The sequence below is a fragment of the Pygocentrus nattereri genome, chromosome 9 (assembly GCF_015220715.1).
Source record: "Pygocentrus nattereri isolate fPygNat1 chromosome 9, fPygNat1.pri, whole genome shotgun sequence".
Classification (NCBI taxonomy): Eukaryota; Metazoa; Chordata; class Actinopteri; order Characiformes; family Serrasalmidae; genus Pygocentrus; species Pygocentrus nattereri.
Window position 1 is genome coordinate 42,359,927 of NC_051219.1, and position 15,158 is coordinate 42,375,084.

Here is a 15,158-nt window from a genome sequence, read left to right on the forward strand (position 1 = left end):
AGTGCCTGGTCTGGAACCCATGGGCATCACCAAGCGCTGGGTTTCTTCCCTGCCTTTTCCGCAGGGATCTTCAGTTCCTGCTTGTTTCTGAGACCTTTTGCTCGACTGGATTGAGGTTAGGTGCACGACTAGGCCAGGTCATTGTCCATCTGCACTGTGAAACGCAGTCAGATCAGTTTTGAAGCATGTGGCTGAATCTGAGCAGATAAAACAGCTGTGTACACTTCAGAATTCAACCTGCTGCTTCTGTGATGTGGAGTGCTTTGGATCCGTTCTTCTCACCATTCTAGTTCAGGTTGATTTTTGTCAAATCCGCCCATAAGATGTTGTTCCAGAACTGAACAGGTTAACCTGGTCAACCTGAGGATTTTTGAGGCTTACTAGTGGTTTACATTTTGCGGTAAACCCTCTGTATTTACTTTGCTGAAGACTTTTCTTGATTGTTTTCTTTGATACACTTTTGCTTTTACTTTGATACGCCCTCTGTCCTAGAGGCTGTTCTTGATATAGCCAACTGCTGTGAAGGATGTTTTTCACCAGGAAGTGGTCTACTGGGCTTTTTGCCATTTCTGAGCACATCAGTGCGTTCATTCTTTTTGAAAAAGCTCCAAACAGCTGATTTGACCACATATTGTTATTGCTATCTCTCTCATAGCTTTGCACTAACTTTCAGCCGAATGATGGCCTGCATCACTGGCAGCGACAGCTCTTTGAAATTTATATTGAGGGTTCACAGCAACTTCAAATCAACTCTAGATCTTTCATTTGCTTAATTGTCTCTGAAATAATAAAGGAATAACACCCACCTGGCCAAACAATACAGTGTCCAATGACTTTGACTACGTATGAGAATGGTTGGAATTTCTCCACCGTTTATCTGATATGGATGTATAAGTGGTAGGCAGCTGAAGCAAATATAACTTTCGTGATATCCCAATATTTATTGAATTGACTGCAGACTCTGCAAGAAGGTTGATCTCCAGGCCGAGGGTTGGCGGCCACTGGTCTGTGGCCATTCTCTAAATAATCTTTCATGGTTCTATTTCATTTTTAAGAGTGAATGAGCAGTGTGGATGTGCTTTTTTGGCAGCTATTACTACAGGAAAAAGGTGCATATGTGAGCGCTTCAGTCAGATATCAAAAGGAAGAAGATAGGGGAAGCGATGAGATTAACCCTCATGGCCTCCAGCATCACAGCTGCACTATGCCAAGAGGTTACAGACCGTGGAACGCTACTAAAAACTGCAAAAATGGCAATTCCGCATATTCGCACGAAGAGGAAGAGCCTACCAAAGTTCCTTTGCTGATAAGTGCTGATAGACATGGCGTAAAATGTAGGTTCATTTCCACACTAGTATACTTGAGTAGAAGTAAAACTGTTATCATTTGAAAGTACTCAGAGAAGTCCAGTGGTACCAGCTCTTCCGGCACTAAAGACCTAGAGGCAACCCACATGCGGCATTTTACAGGTTCAAAGAGATTCATCTGATATTTCGCCATTAAATCGTTACAGATCAGTGCAGTGAGCTGTAAACGGTTTAAATGAGCATGAAGTTTATTATGTAATTCTACAAGGTCTACAAAGTCTGAACCTCCTCCAGCTGTACGGACGACATCAACACCACAGTCAGACTCATCCCAGACTGGACTGAGCGTGTCGGGCGTCGCTGCTCTCACGGCTCTTTCAGTGGGATTTCGGAGATCATCCAGTGCTGTGGAACCAGCGCCGAATGCTCTGAGCTGCTGGAGCTTCACTGCTGATGAAAATCAGGCTGCTCAGTTCTGACGGATTCACTCTTATTGACGTGGAGAACGCAGAACGCTCTGCTCAGGGGTCTCAGCTCCTCTCAGACTGAAGGAGCCAGTCAGAAACTCTATGACCTTCTCTTACAGTTGGATTGTGATTGGTTCCTCGGCACCTCACGGTTGTATAAATATGGCACTTTGAAATCGGATTCATCTTTTTGAATCACCCCGTATTTGGCATCTCATCATATTAAAAAAAAAAAACAGCCATGTTCTGTTTTTAATCCTAGAACTCCTTAGTTTTTTGTCATTCCATTAAAATTCAGTGGTTGTAAATGAATTCATTCAGAGTGGCTTGATGTAAAATGGTTAATTTATAGAGAAATTTGCCAACTCAGAATTCTTTGGGGTCTTTTTTTGGTGGTGATAGCAACCAGGGGTCCTGAAGTCTACAACAGAAAAATATTCTTTTAATTTACTACCCAATTGTTCAGTAAAAAATCAGTTAAAAAAAGATTTATTACCTAAAAGCACCAGTGAGCCTACACGTGTCTTCTAACTTTTAATACGTGATTAAAACGTCATGAATCATTCCAACAATAAACAGATAAAAATATATTGATTCAAAATGTGCTTTAGGCCAAAGTTTTGTCACACAACTGTAAAACAATGTAACACAGTGGCTTAGACATCAAGATTCATAACCATGAATTTTGAACAAAAGTGTTGTGGTAACACTTTATTTGGACGGTCCACTGTGGATTCATTGTAAATGTTCGGTTTATCTTTAAGTAAAATTCAACTAAATGGCCATTAAATGCAACTGATTGTGAAGTTGAGTGTTACTTGCATGGTCCACTGTAGGTGCTTTGTAAATGTTCAATCGGCCTTTAAGTAACATTCAACTAAATATCCATTAAATTCAACTGAACTTCAAGTTCAGTGTGAAAGAGTTTCTTAAATCTATCCCTACTCCTAACCCTGACCCCAACCCTAAGCTCAAGGCAGAACCAGCACCTACCTCCCACCCTAACTCTAACCATAATGTTGTTGATAATCAACTGAGTATCACCAGAAAGTTTGTTAATGATTTAAGTCTCTGTAGAGCATCTACAGGGAACCATTCAAATGAAGTGTGAGCAGTTCTGTTTTATAAATTTAAACATTAAAGTCAGAAAAAAAAACAAAATCTAAAATCATTTTCAAAGAAATCAAAAGGTATATTAAAAAAATGGGTTTGGGACAGACACCTCCAAATAGAATTCACCCTATAAATTACGATTTTGTGTATATTTAGCTTATGACTATCTCAATTCAATTTTGGGGTTTAATCAGATTACAACACTGTTGTGAAGCCGTGTGTGTGTGTGTGTGTGTGTGTGTGTGTGTGTGTGTGTATGTGATAGGCTTGATTCTTCTAATGAACCTTTATTCTGAAACAAAAAGGCTCTGAAGGCAGAAGTGTGAATTAGCACCGGAGTGTTAATGGCTAAAATATAATTCACTAAAAGGCAGACACACTAACTCACTTCTACTAAAACAATTAATAATATAATATATAACAATAATATAACAATAAAAAGTGGTAATACTTTCTATGAACGTCACGTTTGTTAGCATCTATAAACATATTCATAGGATGTTATAATGCATTCATAAGGCATTATAAACATGGCTATAAATATTTATGAAAATAAATTAGACTGAAATACTTTATAGCTATGTTTATTGTACATTATGACTTGTTATTATAATGCATTGTATGCAGTGTTAAGTCAGTGCAAGGCTAACGGTGGTGCACATTAACAGTGGTGAACATTGACTTTCCCACATTGGGTAAAACTCTGACGGCAGCTCTAGTTTAAACTCTGACATTTGAAGCCTGTAATGGGCTTTATTGTGGATGTTTTAGTGTTTCAGTAAATCCTTCAGTAAATACTTCAACTCTTAACCCTGGAGGAGGCTTTAGTCCAGTACGCTTCACTTTACTTAGAGTGGACAAATTCAGCTTATGAGCTCTTATAATTTGTTATGAACAGTACTTATAATGCATTAACAACTCATAATGCATAATAAGCATGGCTATAACATGTAATGCATTTTTATAAATATTTATAGTCAAGTTTATGATGCCTTATGAATGCATTATAACATGTTAAGAATGTGTTTATAGATGCTTACAAAGGCGACATTCATAGAAAATCTTACCATGAAAGTAATATCGTTTGAAAACATTAGTACGAGTACAAATCCATCAAATTTTACTGAGTACATGGAACCAGCGATCGTAAGATGAACCGGCGTTTATGACCGTGACCTTTTGTACAACAATGCTCTGGGGAAATTAAGCTTAGGCAATATTAAGCAGAACTGTTTAGTTTCTGCAGAAATATCTTGTTCTGCATGAATTCAACATTAGTTCTAGCCTGAAGAGTGATCTCTCTCTCTCTCTCTCTCTCTCTCTCTCTCTCTCTCTCTCTTTCTCTCTCTCTCTCTCTCCCTCTCTCTCTCTCTCTCCCCTCTCTCTCTCTCTCCCTCTCTCTCTCTCTCTCTCTCTTTCTCTCTCTCTTTCTCTCTCTCTCCCTCTCTCTCTCTCTCTCTCTCTCTTTCTCTCTCTCTCTCTCTCTCTCTCTTTCTCTCTCTCTCTCTCTCTCTCTCTCTCTCTCTCTCTCTCTTTCTCTCTCTCTCTCTCTCTCTCTCTCTCTCTCCCTCTCTCTCTCTCTCTCTCCCTCTCTCTCTCTCTCTCCCCTCTCTCTCTCTCTCTCTCTCTCTCTCTCTCTCTCTTTCTCTCTCTCTCCCTCTCTCTCTCTCTCTCTCTTTCTCTCTCTCTCTCTCTCTCTCTCTCTCTCTCTCTCTCTCTCTCCCTCTCTCTCTCTTTCTCTCTCTCTCTCTCTCTCTCTCTCTCTCTCTCTCTCCCCTCTCTCTCTCTCTCTCTCTCTCTCTCTCTCTCTCTTTCTCTCTCTCTCTCTCTCTCTTTCTCTCTCTCTCTCTCTCTCTCTTTCTCTCTCTCTCTCTCTCTCTCTCTCTCTCTCTCTCTCTCCCTCTCTCTCTCTCTCACAAACACACAGACACACATACTCTGGCTTTGTGGTTTGTCGGATACACTCACTCTCTTGCTCTCACATGCAGAAACAACTTACTGGAAACTGTGGTTGATGGAGGGCAACGAAGTTTGCAGCTGATAGGAATCACATGGGCGCAGAGCTAGTAACTGCCAAGAGATGGAGAAGGTAAAATTTCACCAAGGCAATTACGTCTGACTTTTTCTCAGACAGTGAAACCGAATACGAAACAAAAGCATCTGAGGTCCAGCTGAGGTTCTGCTTCTTCTCTGGACAGAAATAGAAATTCTACAATTCAGATCGTGGCTCTTTTTTTGGTCAGGCAGTAAAACTAGATCCACAATTGAAACAGCTTAGAATATTGTAGACCAGAAACAAGGTGGTCTGACAAGCTTGGAGCAGAGGGCCCAGATCAGGAGACCAAAGCCTCCACACTGTATGACTGACACACTGAACTAGCTGAAATCTCCACCTGCAGTCACGGCGATATTGATAAATATGTAATGGATTGTGAGTCGATATGAGAAAAGAGAGAAAAACGACAAAAGTCCAGAGAAGCCATGAGGTAGTTAGAGTTTTATGGATTGTTATTTCGAGATGACAACTCAATTATCTTGTTATCTCAAGACAACAAAATTGTTATCTTGAAATAATGAGTTACTTATCTTGTTGTCTCGGGATAAATGTTATTATCTTCAGATAACAAGTTAATTATCTTGTGATCTCAGGATAACAGACATGTAATCTTGAAATAAGTTATTTATCTTGTTATCTCAAGATAACAAAATGGTTATCTTAAAGTAAGGAGTTACTTATCTTATTCTCTTGACATAATGGAGTTGTTATCTTTAAATAATGAGTGACTTATCTTGTTATTTCAAGATTACAAAATGATTATCTTGAAATAATGAGTCACTTATGTTATTTCGAGATAAACGTTGTTATCTTCAGATAATGAGTTATTATCTTGTGCTCTCAGGATAACAGAGTTGTAATCTTGAAATAATGAACTACTTATCTTGTTTTCTCAAGATAACAAAATGGTTATCTTGAAATAATGAGTTACTTTTGTTGTTCTCTTGAGATAACAAAAGTTGTTATCTTAAGATAATGAGTTAATTATCTTGTGCTCTAAAGATAACAAAAGTTGTTAATTTTGAAAATAAAGTTATTTATTTTATCTTGAGATAACAAAAGTTGTTATCTTGGGATAATGAGTTAACCATGTTGTGATCTCAAACAAAGTTGTTATCCTGAAGTAATGAGTTACTTATGTTGTTACCTCAAAATAACAAAATTATTATCTTGAAATAACTTGAAATAATCTCAAGATAACAATCCAGAAAATTATACCAACAGCTCATAGCCTCTCTGGACATCCATAAAAAAGACTGTAAAGAGGAATGATGTCATATCTGCTGCTTGCCTGTTACAGTGGAGGGAGGCGGTCCCCTGGCGGTCACTGAAATACACTGATTTCAATGATTCTGATGATTCGTCTGATCTGCATGTAGTGACTTAAATCATCGATTCCAGTACAGCCGGTATGAATGTTTAAAGGCAGGGCAGGTCAGTGCTTCATGTCTGGATTGTGTTGCATTTAACGTGAATAAAAACTATGATGAGCCTCATAACTGCGTCACAACACGAGCAGCAGCAGCCAATCAGATGTTCATCACATGTTAAACAGCCGAAGTGCGTCTTCATTCATGCAGCCACTCTGTTTTAGCTGATTTATGGACTCATTGCCAATATAACTTTGGTGACGATCCTCAAGAGACCCCCATAGACGTCCTCTTTCCCTTCAGCGACAAGAAGCAAACTGTTTTTATACACACTCTCCGAAAAACTACTACACTGTCATTGGGGTGGGCACGTCTTCAATACCTTTAATTGGGGAACACAATTGTATCATAATCCACTGAAATGTTCTGCTCTAAGCTGGACTGACTCCACACACCCCGCCTCGCCTCCAGGCTTTTACTCTACTGCTCTGTTTTAAAACATTCGGTTATGAAAAAGGAACAAATACCAACTTTTCACCTGGAGGAACTGATTTAAGCTTCACGATCAGACCTTAGAACCACTGATGCACCTGTGAGGGAACACTTACATCGTTTGTACCTTGATGAACACCAATGTATCAGCGCAGTACTTTTATTTCTGACAGTGTAGGGTGGAATCTACTGGAGTGATGACACCATGCACCTCCTCACATTTACAGAGTTAAACAGCGGAGCATACGCACCGCATCATGAGCCCTTCTGAAGGGGTCAAGTCCACTGAGAACTGTCATCGTTAATGGTAAATGAAAGCAAGCAGCAACAAAGGCCTCTTTCATTTCTCTAATTACACTTCTCGTAACAACAGAAGGGAAATGTATCATCTTGGTAGGACTTTACTTCGGTCACATACTTTAGACATGATTGTGCATTCTCAGAAAAAAAGGCAGTGCCTGACTTGTCTCTGCAGTGGGACCCTCAAAGGTCCATCTCAGTGCCTTTAATCAGGGAACATAACTGAACCATAATCCACTGAAATGATCTGTTCTAAGCTGGACTGACTCCACACACCTCGCCTCGCCTCACCTCCAGGCTTTTACTCTACTGCTCTGTTTTAAATCATTCGGTTATGAAAAGGAACAAATACCAACTTTTCACCTGGAGGAACTGATTTAAGCTTCAAAATCAGACCTTAGAACCACTGCTGGACCTCTGAGGGAACATCTACACTGTTTGTAGCTGATGTACCTGAACAGAACCTTCATTTCCAGCAGTGTGGAGATATGATAGAGCTATTGTTGATTGATGATGTCCAAAAAAGCCCAATTTTAATAAATGAACAGATTATTTAAACAAGGCAGGTAGAGCTGGGCGATATGAGAATATTTATCATTGTCATGATTAATTACATCATAATATGTCACAATATTTTCTCCTGAGCATATCATGGGGATCTGAGCATATCATAAAAAACACTTCCAGTCTGCATGCTTGATTAATAAGATGTTGAGTTTTTGAAAAGATGATAAAATGGCAAATAGAAATATAATATAATATAATATAATATAATATAATATAATATAATATATTAATGATTGAATTCATAGTTTTTGATAGTGTTTTTTGAAATGTGGGTTTTTGCCTGTTCCAGCTGCCTGTCAGGAAAAAAAATCATGGAATATCGTCTATTGTAAAAAAATTCCTAAAAAAGTATCGTGGAATATCGTCTATTCCTATTCCTATAAAAATTCCTAAAAAAGTATCGTCTGTTCAGAAACGACTGTGCTTTTTTGTTTGTTTGCGTGTTTGTTTGTTTTTGACTGTGACACTATATTATGAAATTTGTTTTCTCTTTTCCTGACTTAAGGAGTTCTAATCTGGCTCCGCAGTGCAGAGTTCCTCCACGGTTAAAGACGGCTCTGAACTGCAGTACTCCTGCACCGAGGTACGCTCCTTTGTCTTAGCAGAAGGACCCCTGCTGCTGAGCGCTGATTAGGTGAAAAAAGAGATTGTGAGCTGATGAAACTGCTGCGGCCGGAAAGGCATGAGAGCCGTGACGCTTGAAAAGATGACAAGGTGTTACAGACCATTGACTCGACTCACTTAAGCAGCACGGTAGTGCCGGCACCCCGCCCCCATGCACAAGCCAGACCACAAGCCAGAGCTTTAGAGGAGTAACCTCTGCTGCCGTGTTTGGTAGATCACATGTTTTATGGCATCTCTATGTTGACACATTGTACACGGCTGTGCATTAATCCAGAACTGAGAGGGGAAACATGTTGTGATAAATTCCCACAATATGTCACAATATGCTTTTCAGAGCATTGTAGATGTTAAATACTGAATATACATTTTTTTCCCCTATGCTATGTGAAGCGACCTTGGGTTTGTGAAAGGCGCTATATAAATGTAACTTATTATTATTATTATTATTATTATTATTATAATAATTATTATATTCATCGTTATTGATAGTATGTGTTAAATGTGGCACCACTTTGTCCTTTCCAATTTTTCATATCAGAAAAAAAGTATATATATATATATATATATATAATTTGGCATGATATATATATATATATATATATATATATATATATATATATATATATATATATATATATCAAAAAACCTTGTATCTCCATTTCTGACATTTTTCAGTTTTCAAGATTATTTGAAAATACCTGTTGCACTTTATATTGTATCTAAATTTTATGGGGAATGGACTAAAAGAAACAACCCAAGTTGACTTGAAAAAAGTCTGGTTCCATTGACTTACATTAAAAGTAAAGTAGGTTATTTCCCTTTGTCTGTATATATATATATATATATATATATATATATATATATATATATATATATATATATATATATATATACATACACACTCACACACACTCACACACACTCACACACACACAACATAGTATCTGTTATAATCTGTTTAAACCCCAAAATGAATTGAAATATTAGTAAGCTAAATATACATGAAATCCTAATTTAGAGGGTACTTTCTATGTGGGAGGTGGCTGTCCCAAATCCTAACCTCTAAACTTCAACTTGTGAAAATATATAGGCCTGTGATACTTATTATATAATCACCTAATCACAATTATTTGATATAAATACACTTCCTTAAGCCGACTGCCATCTTTTTCATTAGATTTTGCAGTCATATTATGCTGCAAGGAGCTGAATCTGCGTTGGGTGCTCTGGATAACAGCGTCTGCCAAATACCATGAATGTAAATGTACAATATGTCACAATACGCTTTTCTGAGCATATGGGGGATATCATCAGCGCTTAAAACATACTTGCCAACTGCACGCTTAATTAAAAGTGAGCATAATTAGTCCTGTTTAATCGGATTTAGGGTATAAAACGCTGAACACACACACACACACACACACACACACACACACACACACACACACACACACACACACATATATATATCATCTAAAGTGCTTATCTCTCTGGTTTGTGGGGAAAATGCTGAATTCATAGTTTTTGGTATTTTTAAATGTGTGTTTAGTTTAAGTTTGTCTGTTGTAACTTAACAGATGTCAGAAACAAATAAATATCATGCGCCGTAATTTGTTTTTAAACTATCACGATTTGACATTTGGCCCACTTCCATTAACTATGTAGCTAATTTTATTGTTTTCAGCATGTATGTTTTTTTTTTATTGCTTATATTTTTTACTCTCAATAAGAAACTCAGCTTTGATTGACTTTCCACATGATTCACTGTAACTGAGACATTTGTGTGAGTGTGTGTTGAATGCAGTGAACAAGAAAAGACAGTTGGACTGTTAATCGCAAATAATTGTATGACAGTTAGGGGTCGGCTAAAGTTCTGTGACTGTCACAGGCCTGATTGACACATTTTGTGCGTCGTCAAAACTTCTTGAAATGCTGTAATATTACTGGTCCAAACTCACTCGGAGCAATTGTATATCACTGCTGTCGGAACAAAACCTTGTATCTCCAAAACGCTAACTTTACAGGAGAAGGAAAAACCTTACATTGCTTTCAGTGTAAGTCAATGGAACCAGAGTTTTTTCCAAGTCATTTCTGGCCGTTTATTTTGGTCCATTCATCATGAAATTCACGCACAATATAAAGACCAACATGCATTTTCAAACTATGTCAAAAACTGAAAATCAACAAAAATGGAGATACAAGGTTTTGTTCCGACGACAGCGACATATACATGTATACAGTATATAAAGCCCAGACTTTGCCCGGACGCAACAATATTCAAATGCTGTGTTTAAAATGCTCAACTGAGAACACCAGGAAGACAAAGCGCTGATTCAGAAAAAGAACTTCCACTCGACACTTCATGGAGGGAAAACCCGTATCACAGATCTACAGTGGTGTTGCTTTCAGAAGGATAACTGAGGTGAAGCCAGTGTTTCAGTGTGGGAGGAGGGGTGGAGGGGTGGAGGTGGGGGTGGGGGGCATAAAATGATATTCACCGTTAAATTACTTCACATTATACAGCAGTTAGCTCTGACCACACGACCTGATTGGTTGAGGAGTGTTTCACCCGTGTTGTTCTTTATGGTACACTTTGCTGTACTTACAGAACAATGATGAACGACATGTTACATTACAAAGCAAGCATAATTAGTCCAGTTTCAGTTTGAGTGATAAATTTCAAAATCGCTGCACTCACAGTTTTTGATAGTACTTTTTAAAAGTGGCTCTCCTGGGGCTTTTTTAACCAGTGGCGGACGAACTACACAAATCATGTGCTTGAGTTAAAGTAGTAAAATATTCCTCCAGTAAAAGTAGAAGTTCCTCCCTTTAGACCTCCACTTGAGTAAAAGTACTAAAGTATTTCCCTTCAAATGTACTTAAGTATAAAGTAAAAGTACTAAAAGAGTAATTCTGGCTCTGATGTCCTGTTATCATTTTTATAACCAGACTGGCTTCATGAACTCATTTCAGGTGAAAGTCCTCCAGCGTCTCTCTTGGTAAACCAGTCTTTTAATAGAACGTCATTAATTAGTGACGCTGACGTCTATTAAAATGATCAGAAGCACAAAACACTGAAGGTAAACAGGTTCCATCAGGGAGAACCGAGTGGCTCTGAAATCACTTTTTACACACAAGCAAAGTTTCAGTTTCAGATTTATTTACAACTTAGTTCCAAGTTTAAGTTGAATAAAAACTGGCTTTAAACTCAGGATCACAGATGAGCTCCTTTACTATGTTGATCTGTAGGCGTCTGTTCATAAACATAAACCAGCCCAAACTCATTTACTATAAAATGAAATGGTGTTTGTAGAAATTCAGTAAAAAGCCGCGTCAGTCTCGACTGCATATGTGGACATATTTCTATATTGAGCTCTATTTACACAAAGTTAGGTTAGTTCATCATTTATGTTGAACAGACTCTCCCAAAGTTTTACGCTGCTGCGCTGACGTTGAACCGCGTGCTGCACTGGGTCGGTATGACCAACAGGTCAAAACCAGCTCTAAACAAAGTGACCGCTGGGCCCTGATTGGTGCTCTGGCTTTGCGCTTCTTTCGTTTTGACATGTTACGTTTTTATACACACAGAAACCAAAAGGAACGACAGATTTCTCAAAATGTAGGAGGAAAAAGTCGGATATTAGACTCTGAAATGTAGTGGAGTGAAAGGAAAAAGTCCAGAATGGAGAAACTTCAGTACAGATACACCAAAAAATACTAAAGTACAGAAACTCATTACATTTACTCAGTTACTCAGTTACTCAGTTACTGTCCACCACTGGTCCCAACTTACCAAAGCTAAGAAAAAGTAAACATTGTGGCTCTGCTAAAGTCTTTAAGTATCGTGATGTTTCTCGCCCACCTCTCACTTTAACCCTGTTGAGCTCATTTCAGTCTTTAACATTTGCGGAAATCTGCTGCCTCAAATGGATTCGACTTGAAACTTTCTCAGCTTTGTGCTGATTACAGATTAACAGGCAACAGTTGTCGCACAAGTTTTCACGTTGTCTACCTGATCAGATCTGATTTTGTACTGATCACCAGTTCAGACGTGAGAAGAAGCTTCTTTTTCAGTAAGTTTCGAGGGCTACATGCACTAGACTCTGAACAGACTACTGGGCTGTTAGTTGGCAGAAACATGTGAGTTACAGCCATATGAACTCACATAAAAAGAGACACAAAACTTATTCCTAGTTGGAACAACTAAAACATACCAAGGCCTAGTCTATATCTTGAGTACTACACGTGAAAACAATGAACGGAATACATAAAAAATCAGAAATCAACAAAAACGGCTAAACCCTGCCCAAAACTCTCATATAACTTGATTGAAATGATAAAAATGATAAAATCTAATCTTTGATTTTATTTTTTTTGTGTACACAAAATACATACACATGAATTTTCAACCAGATACCACAAACAACTCGCAACTTACAACAACTTAAAAACTGTGAGAAATAATGGAATCAGACCTCGATGGTTTAAATACAAGCAAAGCCAGAGCTTAGGGCCGAATGATTTGGGGAAAATATCTCATCTTAAATTTCCTGACCAATATTGCGATTGCAACTTTCCAAACATCCTTTTTTTACTTAAGGCTTGAACGCTGAGCGTAGACTGCCAGTCTAAAATGCGTTAAGACAACAGTTTGAACGTTACACTCTTCACCGAAACACTGTATGTTTTAGGCTTACAGTGCTTCTCTGGAAAGAGATCAGACGCTTTCTTTGTTCACAGCACTGGAGCCTAGCGAACTCTACCTTTGACTCAGTGAAGCCACTGTAAATCTTTCTGAATTATGACCACACAGCGTGGCCGAGCTCCATGTCCCCGGTTTCAACTTTGTCTCTTAAGGCCGCAGTTCTAGCGATGTCAGACCAACCGAAGAACCGAAATGCCAAAAGAAGCAATGCGAGTAGAGGAGAACACCCTAACCAGCTTTGGGTTGTTGGTGTCTGTAGAAGAAAGCTGGGCTGATGTGCCCCGTAGGAAAATGAAAGCTGCGAATGCCCACATGGTGGTGTTATCAGATGTTCACACCAAGCACTGACCAAGGCAGTGCTGGAACAGAACGAAGGCAAACTAAAAGCTTGCTTCCTCATTCTGCTCTGGACGGTTCCTCTTTCACTCTGCTGTAATTACAGAGCCACTATTACATTTTTTTCTTTTTCCATTGCCGACCTCGCACCTCGGGGTTTATTCATCCGGCTTTCAACCTTAAGTTTCCATAGACCACTTAGTCTTTGTGGAATCACATCGTTCTCAGTTTGAACTTAGAGCACTAGATAACCAACAAAAGCCTTTGGATTTGCCAATATCCTGCTCTTCACCTACTGAGAGTTGTGTTCTTACAGCAATCATACAGCACAGGACAGGCCAAAGTAACGTCCGGCTCTCAGCTCTGGACCGAAGAATCACAAAGGATGTCGCACGCCCAGCTGGGCTGGTTTCTCACATTTTTTTATGTGAACACATTTTGGTGTTGAGAATTGGCAGCAGTGGCCGAGGCCTGCAGCATCATGCGTGACATTAACAGAGAATTTGCATCTCGCTGCTTCGAGCCATCTCTGTAATTAGCAGCAAATGAGGTGGTTTGAAGGACCAGTTAGGAGCTGGCGTGGCAGCCAGTAGTCTCTCTTGAAGCTTACCAGAAGAAGAAATGCTGTTATTATTGGGAGCGGTCTGCTATAAAGGCCTCTGTTGGTCAATAAACCAACCCGCCACCAGTCGCTGAGAATGGCCATGTCGAAATGTAAATTTAATCCCAATATTACAAATAAACCCCCAGTTATCAGAACCTTGACCACCCAAACCACCTAAACCAGAGTGAAAGAGAAAAGGACATTCTACCTCCACACCTGCCCTCTGCAGTGCCTCCCTGGACTGTGCAAATACAACATTATGCATGTAAAACACCTCAGTGAGACTGCCCTTATCAAAAGCCTCTCATCATTTCAGGAAGATTAGGCTGAACACAAAGCTGGAAAGAGCTATGGAGCAGTTTCTTCATGCTGCATAACTTTCTAGAAGTAAAATGAAACCTTCTAGATGAGACTTGACTTCTTCTTCTTCTTTTGTATAGTATTGTTTGCCTACTTTATGAACTAAGTAACTGTCCCACTTCCCATTTTAACCTGTCATTGTGAGAGCAAAAGCAAAAGAAACTGCCTGCTACCAAGCCGGTATAACACAATCAGCATTTTTGTCCAAATATAATAGACATATACAAATATATACAAATAGGTATACATATATATATATTAGTATAGCCCACAGAAAAGGCACCAGCACTTTAAAAGCCAGAAGTGAAGGTGAGGAACTGAGCCGCTCTTTTAATCGCTGCTCCACTCAGGGCAGGAGAAGGTAATGAAGTGGTCATAAAGTGTTGTTACCGGTTCAGCTCTGAAGCTCCAGCAGTGTTGTAATCCGAGCGCGCTGTGAATGCAGTTGGGTGTTGAGTGTAGAAGCCGCTGTTTAAGCCGGTTCCTCCATCTCGCTGACTGGCTCTGACGGGCAGTGGAAGTGAGACGTACAGTGTGAGCGCTGAAGAGGAAGTTAAGCAGGCTACTGAGGCCGAGGGCAATCATCTGCGCCGAGTCACGAACATCCGCCTTTCTCCCCCCCAGCATGCCACACACACCCACCCACACACAGACACACAGCTGCCACATGCTGAGTACTTTATAGCACTGATAAACTGTTATATAGTTCAATAATAACAACAGTAATAATCACTTTACTACACCCACTGTCCATTTCATCAGCTCCACTTACTATATGGATGGACTATAGTTACAGACTGTAGTCCATCTGTCATAGTTTGTTAGCCCTGTTCTTCAGTGGTCAGAAGCCATTCTCA

At 39.2% G+C, this 15,158-nt stretch overlaps 1 protein-coding gene across 1 annotated transcript in view; it reads right to left on the reverse strand.

Annotated features, from left to right (window-relative positions):
• Positions 1 to 14,859, reverse strand: part of hck (HCK proto-oncogene, Src family tyrosine kinase) — a 40,032-nt gene extending 25,173 nt beyond the window's left edge. Inside the window, exon 1 of the mRNA XM_017720166.1 lies at positions 14,692 to 14,859. The gene's annotated coding sequence lies outside the window, so the exon portion shown is untranslated. The remainder of the gene's footprint in view (positions 1 to 14,691) is intronic.
• Between the last annotated feature and the right edge of the window lie 299 nt (positions 14,860 to 15,158).